The sequence below is a fragment of the Mytilus edulis genome, chromosome 13 (genome assembly GCF_963676685.1).
Source record: "Mytilus edulis chromosome 13, xbMytEdul2.2, whole genome shotgun sequence".
NCBI classification, from domain to species: Eukaryota; Metazoa; Mollusca; class Bivalvia; order Mytilida; family Mytilidae; genus Mytilus; species Mytilus edulis.
In genome coordinates this window covers 37,017,370-37,027,911 of record NC_092356.1, presented here as the reverse complement: position 1 = coordinate 37,027,911, position 10,542 = coordinate 37,017,370, and positions in this window count along the sequence as shown.

The following is a 10,542-nucleotide window of genomic DNA, read 5'->3' as shown; positions in this document are numbered from 1 at the left end:
TGAAAGATTGAAAAATGGAGTTGTCCGTGCATTTACGCATGAACTGTTCTACCAAAGCTTCCCAAATTTTAATATGTTGTTACTAATGAAAGAATGGAGGTCAAGTTCAATAATGACGAATTTGACTTTTACCGTTTAGGAGTTATGGTTCTTGAAAGATTGAAAAATGGTTTTTCCCGTCGTGTCTGTGCATTTTCTCATGAACCATTCAACCAAAGCTTTTGAAATTTTAATATGTTGTTACTGATGACAAAATAGAGGTCAAGTTCAATAATGACGATTTTGACTTTTACCGTTCAGGAGTTATGGTTCTTGAAAGATCGTAAAATAGCGTTTCCATTCAGGTTGCATTTACTCATGAACCATTCAATCTAAGCTTTTCAAATTTTAATATGTTGATACTGATGACAAAATGGAGGTCAAATTTGAAATTGACGATTTTCACTTTCACCATTCATCAGTAATGGTTCTTGTGATATTGCCAGGACACAAATAAATGTTAATAAATCCGGTTTGCTGTCGTTGTGACAGCCTCTTGTTTTTACTTATAATCCTGTTTATATGAATGTCTTACTTTTGTTAACACTTACAATTGTATTTAAGTAATTAACTTTCAATTTAAAGATTCTAAATTATTATTATATTCATTTGATATCTATATTATTTGATGAGTGTTTAGAAATTTCAAGTACTGTTAATTCAGAAATTATTGCAACATTTTTAGCTCACCTGGCCCGAAGAGCCAAGTGAGTATTTCCAATCAATTGGCGTCCGGCGTCCGTCGTCGTCGTTGTCCGTCGTCGTTACCTTTTACAAAAATCTTCTCCTCTGAAACTACTGGGCCAAATTAAACCAAACTTGGCCACAATCATCATTGGGGTATCTAGTTTAAAAAATGTGTGGCATGACACGGCCAACCAACCAAGATGGCCGCCATGGCTAAAAATAGAACATAGGGGTAAAATGCAGTTTTTGGCTTATAACTCAAAAACCAAAGCATTTAGAGCAAATCTGACAAGGAGTTAAATTGTTTATCAGGTCAAGATCTATCTGCCCTCAAATTTTCAGATGAATCCGACAACCCGTTATTGGGTTGCTGCCCCTGAACTGGTAATTTTAGGGAATTTTTGCTGTTTTTGGCTATTATCTTGAATATTATTATAGATAGAGATAAACTGTAAATAGCAATAATGTTCAGCAAAGTAAGATTTACAAATAAGTCAACATGACCAAAATGGTCAGTTGACCCCTTTAGGAGTTATTGACCTTTATAGTCAATTTTTAACCATTTTTCGTAAATCTTAGTAATCTTTTACAAAAATCTTCTCCTCTGAAACTACTGGGCCAAGTTAATCCAAACTTGGCCACAATCATCTTTGGGATATCTAGTTTAAAAAATGTGTGGCGTGACCCGGCCAACCAACCAAGATGGCCGCCATGGCTAAAAATAGAACATAGGGGTAAAATGCAATTTTTGGCTTATAACTCAAAAACCAAAGCATTTAGAGCAAATCTGACGTGTTGTAAAAGTGTTTATCAGGTCAAGATCTACCTGTCCTGAAATTTTCAGATGAATCGGACAACCTGTTGTTGGGTTGCTGCCCCTGAATTGGTAATTTTAAGGAAATTTTGCTGTTTTTGGTTATTATCTTGAATATTATTATAGATAGAGATAATCGGTAAACAGCAATAATGTTCAGCAAAGTAAGATTTACAAATAAGTCAGCATGACCAAAATGGTCAGTTGACCCCTGAAGGAGTTATTGCCTTTTATAGTCAATTTTTAACCATTTTTAGCTCACCTGGCCCAAAGGGCCAAGTGAGCTTTTCTCATCACTTGGCGTCCGGCGTCCGGCGTCCGGCGTCCGTCGTCCGTCGTCGTCGTCGTCGTCGTCCGTCGTTAGCTTTTACAAAAATCTTCTCCTCTGAAACTATTGGGCCAATTTTTACCAAACTTGGCCACAATCATTATTAGGGTATCTAGTTTAAAAATTGTGTCCGGTGACCCGGCCAACCAACCAAGATGGCCGCCATGGCTAAAAATAGAACATAGGGGTAAAATGCAGTTTTTGGCTTATAACTCAAAAACCAAAGCATTTAGAGCAAATCTGATATCGGGTAAAATTGTTAATCAGGTCAAGATCTATCTGCCCTGAAATTTTGAGATGAATCGGACAACCCGTTGATAGGTTACTGCCCCTGAATTGGTAATTTTAAGGAAATTTTGCTGTTTTTGGTTATTATCTTGAATATTATTATAGATAGAGATAAACTGTAAACAGCAAAAATGTTCAGTACAGTAAGATCTACAAATAAGTCAACAGGACCGAAATGATCTGTTGACCCCTTTAGGAGTTATTGCCCTTTATAGTAAATTTTTAACCATTTTTCGTAAATCTTAGTCATCTTTTACAAAAATCTTTTCCTCTGAAACTACTGGGCCAAATTAAACCAAACTTGACCACAATCATTATTGGGATATGTATTTTAAAAATTGTGTCCCGTGACCTGGCCAACCAAACAAGATGGCCGCCATGGCTAAAAATAGAACATAGGGGTAAAATGCAGTTTTTGGCTTATCACTCAAAAACCAAAGCATTTAGAGCAAATCTGACATGGGGTTAAATTGTTTATCAGGTCAAGATCTATCTGCCCTGAAATTTTGAGATGAATTGGACAACCCTTTGATAGGTTGCTGCCCCTGAATCGGTAATTTAAAGGACATTTTGCTGTTTTTGGTTATTATCTTGAATATTATTATAGATAGAGATAAACTGTAAACAGCAAAAATGTTTAGCAAAGTAAGATCTACAAAAAAGTCAACAAGACCAAAATGGTCTGTTGATTTCTTTAGGAGTTATTGCCCTTTATAGTAAATTTTTAACCATTTTTCGTAAATCTTAGTTATCTTTTACCAAAATCTTCTCCTCTGAAACTACTGGGCCAAATTAAACCAAACTTGACCACAATCATTATTGGGATATGTATTTTAAAAATTGTGTCCCGTGACCTGGCCAACCAACCAAGATGGCCGCCATGGCTAAAAATAGAACATAGGGGTGAAATGTAGATTTTGGCTTAAAACTCTGAAACCGCAGCCTTTAGAGCAAATCTTACACGGGGTTAAATTGTTTATCAGGTCAAGTTCTATCTGCCCGAAATTTTCAGGTGAATCGGACAACCCGTTGTTGGGTTGCTGCCCCTGAATTGGTAATTTTAAGGAAATTTTGCTGTTTTTGGTTATTGTCTTGAATATTATTATAGATAGAGATAAACTGTAAACAGCAATAATGTTCAGCAAAGTAAGATTTACAAATAAGTCAACATGACCGAAATGGTCAATTGACCCCCTAAGGAGTTATTGTCCTTTATAGTCAATTTTCAACAATTTTTATAAAATTTGTAAATTTTTACTAACATTTTCCACTGAAACTACTGGGCCAAGTTCATTATAGATAGAGATAATTGTAAGCAGCAAGGATGTTCAGTAAAGTAAGATGTACAAACACCTCACCATCACCAAAATACAATTTTGTCATGAATCCATCTGCTTTCTTTGTTTAATAGTCACATAGACCAAGGTGAGCGACACAGGCTCTTTAGAGCCTCTAGTTTCATAAATCTTAGTAATCTTTTACAAAAATCTTCTTCTCTACTGGGCCAAATTAAACTAAGCTTTGCCACAATCATCATTGGGGTAATTTGTTTAAAAAATGTGTGGCGTGACCTGGCCAATCAACCAAAATGGCTGCCAAAGCTAATAATAGAACATAGGGGTAAAATGCAGTTTTTGGCTTATAACTCAAAAACCGAAGCATTAAGAGAAAATCTGACAGGGTTTAATTGTTTATCAGGTCAGGATCTATCTGCCCTGATGTTTTCACATGGATCGGACAACCCGTTGTTAGGTTACTGTCCTGAATTGGTAATTTTAAGGAAATTTTGCCGTTTTCTGTTATTATCTTGAATATTATTATAGATAGAGATAAACTGTATACAGTAATTAACTTTTCAAAACACTAGTTTATATAGATAGGGGATTCATAAAGGAATCCAAAGAGCAAAAAAAATATATAGGTCACTGTGTTTATTTTCAAGATAATAGCCATTGAAATTTTGGCGGGAAAATATTCTCTTTTGACTTTTCATAGCTTTATCATTGACATGTTAAAGTTCTCAAAAACTGTTAAAAAGTAATTAAAAATTTATCAGACTTTAACAGATGGCTTATCATTATACATGTAAAAGATTTACAAAAGGAAAAATGGGGGTCACCAGGCAATTATTTTTAAGGCATTCAAATAGATAAAACTAGAGGATTCCGAAAATCTGACAAAAAATATATAACATGACAAGCCAGCTTCCTTAAATTCTAGGGAAAAAATTCACTATAGAATGGGAAATAACTCATGTAGGAATAAATTTGAATATTAGGTGATTTTTGTTTGTATCTACAAAGGTTTTTAATTTCAGTACTTTTTTATTGAATGCATGTACACTGAGTTTATTCTGTTGTGCATTTTATTTCAATATTATGTCAGCTTCATGCAAAACATTTTTTGAAAGAGTTACCTAATTCAAAATTTTATTTTCGAAGGAGTCAACTTATTTGAGTCTATCTCAAATTTTAACACACCAAAGATAATGTATTAACTGCATATTTTCTTTAGCTACTTAAGAAAAAGTGTTTCTCACCAAAATTGAAAAAATTGAAACTAGTCAATGACCCAATAAAGCTTTGTTTATGATAGAAACAATATATTTATATAGCATTTTATTTTTCACTTCACAAAGCAAAGCAATATTTTTACATTGTCTATTTCATTTACAATTTTCACCAAATTAATATATATTTTAGATTTTGCACCATTGTAGTATTAGAAAAATAAGCATATATAGCAAGCATGTTTTGTTTCTAAGCTTGTGCATTTTTTTTCATTCCAAAACAAGTTTAAATATATTTTATATAAAGATACCTTAAATGTTTTTATATTAATATACAAAGAGATAGGGACAATCAATTACCACATACATGTTGATATTGCACATACCAAAAGGTTAAGATATGTGCATAACTCAAAGTAAGAAGGAAGAAATATTCTTTCCATTTTACCATTTAGTACTTATTTGTTTAAAATGTTTTAAACATCCAAAAGTGATGTTTATTACTTTAAATTCAGAAATTATTGCTTGCATTTATTTTTGCGATTTAAAAAAAAAAGGACAAGAATGAGAGTTTAATTATTGCGATTTAAGAAAAATCTACATACAAATCTATGTTTTTGTTATCTAAATGGGAATTCTTATTATTGCTATACTCACCTAGTAGCATTATTCGCATTGATAAAAACCTCGCAATAATTTCTGAATTTAAAGTAACGTTGTTGTATTTGTATATATCCATGTGGATACAATATAATAATGGTTGAAGGTACATAATTTGTAGTTGCTATTTAATTAATTTTAATTTAAAATTTTGATTTGTTGATTTAACCACCGAATTGATAATAATGTGCCATAGATTTACAAAAATTATATATTCTAGATTGTACATTGTTAATCAGAATATAATGTAGATTCTTTCTTGCCAATCTTTTAAAAGATGGGTATTTGTTAAAATAAAATATGATATCCTGAAAAATGCCTTTCTTTGTCATGCCCATGGTTCATTATTCAGAACAGAAAATTATTGGTTGCTTAAAAGGAATCCTGGAAATAAGTAAATGTAAGTAAATGATTGTACTTTGCATAGGTAATGTGATTGCCTCACAATAAAAGAAACTGCCAACTATTTTGACATACAAACTGGAAATATACAAAATAATTTATTAATTGATATTTGCTTTTTGTCCAGTTGCAAATATTTCAAAAAGATTGAACTGATTATGTAGTGTTCGAAATAGGATTGTCTTCACATTTAAATCTCCATTGAGGGGTAATTTATATTGGCAGCCTTAGATGAATTTTGTTCTTCCATAGCTATGTTAGAAAATGATAATTTGCATTTTGCAAAACAGCTGCTGATGTGAATTTGAACACAATGTTACTGCACATTTTACACAAGAAAAGTTTGGGAATGATGCTATCATGGTTTCACTTTTGTCTCACATGAGTTATCCCCCTTGAAAATGCAGTACTAGCTTTTCTTTGGCTCAAACAACTATAAACTAGGTGCTCCACAGGGCGCAGCTTTATACGACCCCAGTGGTTGAACCCTTAACAGTTGGGGCAAATTTGGTCACAATATTCAAGCTTGATTCTGTCTGAATTTGGATTGTGATCAAATTTTTGACATAATATAGGTTTTTGTCACAAAATTAAGTGGTCAAAGATCTAACAAATCTATTGCACAATACTGTGCAATTGAAGATTTCTTCTTGAAACTTTTCAAAATTCTAAATTTGAAAAAATTTGAAAAAAAAGGAAGCCCTTCAAAAAATGGTAACCAAAAAATCCCCCCAAACTTTTTGAAACCCCCTTAGAGCAATAAACCTTAAACTCAATCTCATGCTTTCCATTGCAGTATCGAACCTTGTAGTACAATTTCAGAGAGATCCATAAACTTAAACACAAGTTATTGTCATGATTGTTTGGAAACTAGAAACATGCTTCTTTTTGGCCCCTTATTCCTACATATTTTGGGCAATTAACCCAAAACTTAATCCCAGCCTCCCCTTTGTTATATGGTACATTGTGGTACAATTTCAGAGAGATCCATACAATTACACATAAGTTATTGCCTTGAAACCAGAAAAATGCTTGTTTTGACCCCTTTTTGGCCCTTAATCCCTAAACTTTGGCCCCATAACCCCTAAAATGAATCCAAACCTTCTACTTGTGGTTTTAAACATTGCGGTATGATTTTCAGACAATTGAAATACTTCTACACAAGTTATTATCCTAAAACTAGAAAAATGCTTGTTTTGGGCCCCTTTTGGGCCCCTAATTCCTAATTGGTTGGGACCATCATCCTCAAAATCATTCCCAACCTTCCTTTTGTGGTTTTAAACCTTCTGAAAAAATTTCATGAAGATCTATTCACTTAAACTAAAGTTATTATCCGGAAACCAATGTGTCTTCGGACGACGACGCAGACATACCATTATACGATCCCAATTTTTTTTTGGGGTCGTATAAAAATTAGACACCCCAGTAGCCCAACACCCAAATAGTCAGCCACAAGCTATAATTGAAAATCTATTTCATGTAAGAAATGGAAAAGACAATTGGCTTCTAAACTGGTACAATGATTAGATTAATTCCATTTGTATAGGGTAGAAATGCCCTTTATTGTTGAGTTTCACATTTTTTTGCTCCCATTATTGGTAATATTTTATTGTGATTCTTCAAAATATCCTAATCATGATTTGTCATTGGTCACAAATATTAGCTATTCCCCTTATCTTTGGAAAGAATTTTGTGTGCTTTGTCAAAATCATTCAGTTGTGTTATTGTCAATGATTGTCAAATAGGAATTGTACATTTTATCGTCATTCACCAAAAATTACAGTTAACGTCATTTTGCAGGTTATTTACTATCTTCGTCAAGAAGGTACGCACTTAATAACCATTGAATATGAAATTATGATAATCACCAATTGAAGTTCTCAAACTTAGGGGTGAAAAATGCAAATTTCTAATAAAATTAGAAAAAAACATGCAAGGTTTATAACTTTTGATTTGTTGACAAGAAACTTTTAACAGAATACCCATATGGATGTAGATGTTAAAAAACATTGTCATTGAAAATTATTCATTTATTACATAATTCAGATTCTTGATGATTGATGATATAATATTGTTATTATATGAATTATGGTGTGAACATCTTTAGATCTTAAAAAGAACTAGTACTCACTCAAGTGAACACACATTTTTGATAAAAATAACATCAATACCAGGTCACCACTGATGAAAGTTCAGTGATAGCATATCAAAATGTGTAATCTTCTGAAAAAATCGAGAAAGAGGCTTATCACTGTTTAGTTCAATTATTACTCAGTCAGAAGTCATTAATTGCTTGAACAGTTATAACAGTATTTGACCGTTGAAAGGTGTCTTACCCATGACAAAATAGACTGAACTGTTCTGGCAGAATCCATTTTAAGTCCATATTTAGTACCTTGAATTTTAATGGACTGAACTGTTTGGGAAGAAACCATGTTATACCTACTATTTTAATAGACTAATCTGTTAAGGAACAATTGTAGTATCTACTTATTTTCATGGACTGAACTGTATAGGAAGAAACCATTCCTAGTCCATATTTAGCACTTTAATAGATATATTTGAATGGATTGAACTGTACTGGCAGAAAAAAAAACCATTTTATATATAAAAAAGATGTGGTATGATTGCCGAAGAGACACCTCTCCACAAGAGACCAAAATGACACAGAAATTAACAACTATAAGTCACCGTACGGCCTTCAACAATGAGCAAAGCCCACACCGCATAGTCAGCTATATATACTTTATTACTACACATTTTTAATGTACTGAATGCGATATTCTCTTGCTTAATATTGTGCTAATGGAGAAAGTTAGACCCCCTTTTTACCTGTTCATACAGGATCAAACACCTGAATGCACATTCTTGGGTAGTATTCTACAACTTCAGAAAATGTTCAACAATTGAGGTTCTCAAACTAAAGGCCATAAGTGCAAATTACAAATAAAATAAGAAAGAAAATGTAAGATTTGTATAAACTTTTGATTTGGTGACTAAAACTTATAACAGATGTTCAAAATCATTGAAAAATGTTCACTTATAGTTAAAACTAACATAACATTTTAGTCAACATTATTCAAATTCTAGTTGAATACTCAATGAACATTGTTATTATTTTGGATTATGGTGTGAACATAGTTTGGTCACATTTAAACAGAACATGTGCTCACTCATAATTTTGATAAACTTAACATCAATATCAGGTCACCACTGATGAAAGTTCAGTGATAGAATATCAAAATGTCTATATTTTCTTTAGATTTCAGAAAGAGGCTTATCACTGTTCAGTTCAATTTTTACTCAGTCAGAACTTATTTCTTACTTGAACAGTTATATCAGTACTTGACCAGTGAAATGTCAGTCTTACCCATTGCAAAGAAGACTGAACTGTTCAGGAAGAATCCATTCTTAGTCCATATTTAGTACCTTGAATTATAATGGACTGAACTGTAGAGGAAGAAAACATTTCAATCCTTATTGTAATACCTGCTTATTTAATAGACTGATCTGTTTAGAACGAAATTTAGTACCTACATATTTTAATAGACTGAACTGTTCAAGAAGAAACAATTTCAATCCTTATTGTAATACCTACTTATTTAATAGACTGATCCGTTAAGAAAGAAATTTTGTACCTACATTTTTAAATGAAGAATCCATAAAAAAACATTTTAGTCTTTGTTTTTAAATTATTGGGATGTTTTTATTATTGAGTAAAATGCGAAGGGTTATATTCACAATAATTTAAATTGCATTTTGAAATTTTATATATGAATTAAGCTGGATTTTAACCAGTATTGCAAATTTTAAAATCGCATTCTAGTGTAAAATAACAAAATCGCAATAATAATTGCACGCATTAATTTCTGAATTTATAGTATATATTTTTAATGGACTGAAAGGAATATATTATTGCTTAATATCGTACAGTGAAGCAAGTTTGATCCCCCTTTTTACGTGTTCATACAGGATCATATACCTGAATGCATCTTCTCAGGTAGTATTCTACAAATTTCCTCAAGAATTGTGCTTTCAAAGTTATGACCCAATATTGTTAGAATAATGAAAGGATATTCAATTTTCTCCCTTTAAGGATGTAGGAAAGGGATATAATTTTAAGCACACCATCAGTAAGTGTTCAACATGAGTGTAATATTCGATTAATATCGAAACAAAATGTTTTCCTCATTTTCTTCAGCGTTTGGAAATGTCTGCTCAATGGGATGTTGCAATTTTGAAATAAAACAAACACAGACACACAAGGAAAACAAAAGGTTATTTTTAACATCTAAGATTTTAAAAAGACAGAAATTCAGTACCAGTTGAGCTTCACTGACAGTAATGAGAATTGTGTTCAATTACATGTATATCCATGTTAGAATCAGAGGCATAGATCATTTCATATGTAATAGAACATTTTACAATTTAACCTCTGTAAATGCATTGTAATGTAAAAGTCAAACAGACTGATTAACAAGTGAAACTGATGAGCTGCTGCTCACTGATGTAGTCCAGTCAAACTAAGATTTAACCTCAAACTAATTGCAACAGAAAATGTTTTAGTTCTAATCTATAGCATTATGCCCTTTTTATACACAGAAAAAAGTCCCATTAAATCTAACTTGAGGAAAACTCAAAATCAGCATTTTTATTTTCCTATGGAAATTAACATTGGAAGGGGAGATAACTCTTGCAAAAATGAGTCTTTTTTGGTCAGTTTTTGGTTGTTTTTCTTGAAATTTATGTAATGTATGATACTTTGATTGGGTTATAAGTTTGTTTTTGACTAAATTATATGATCTTCTGCTCATG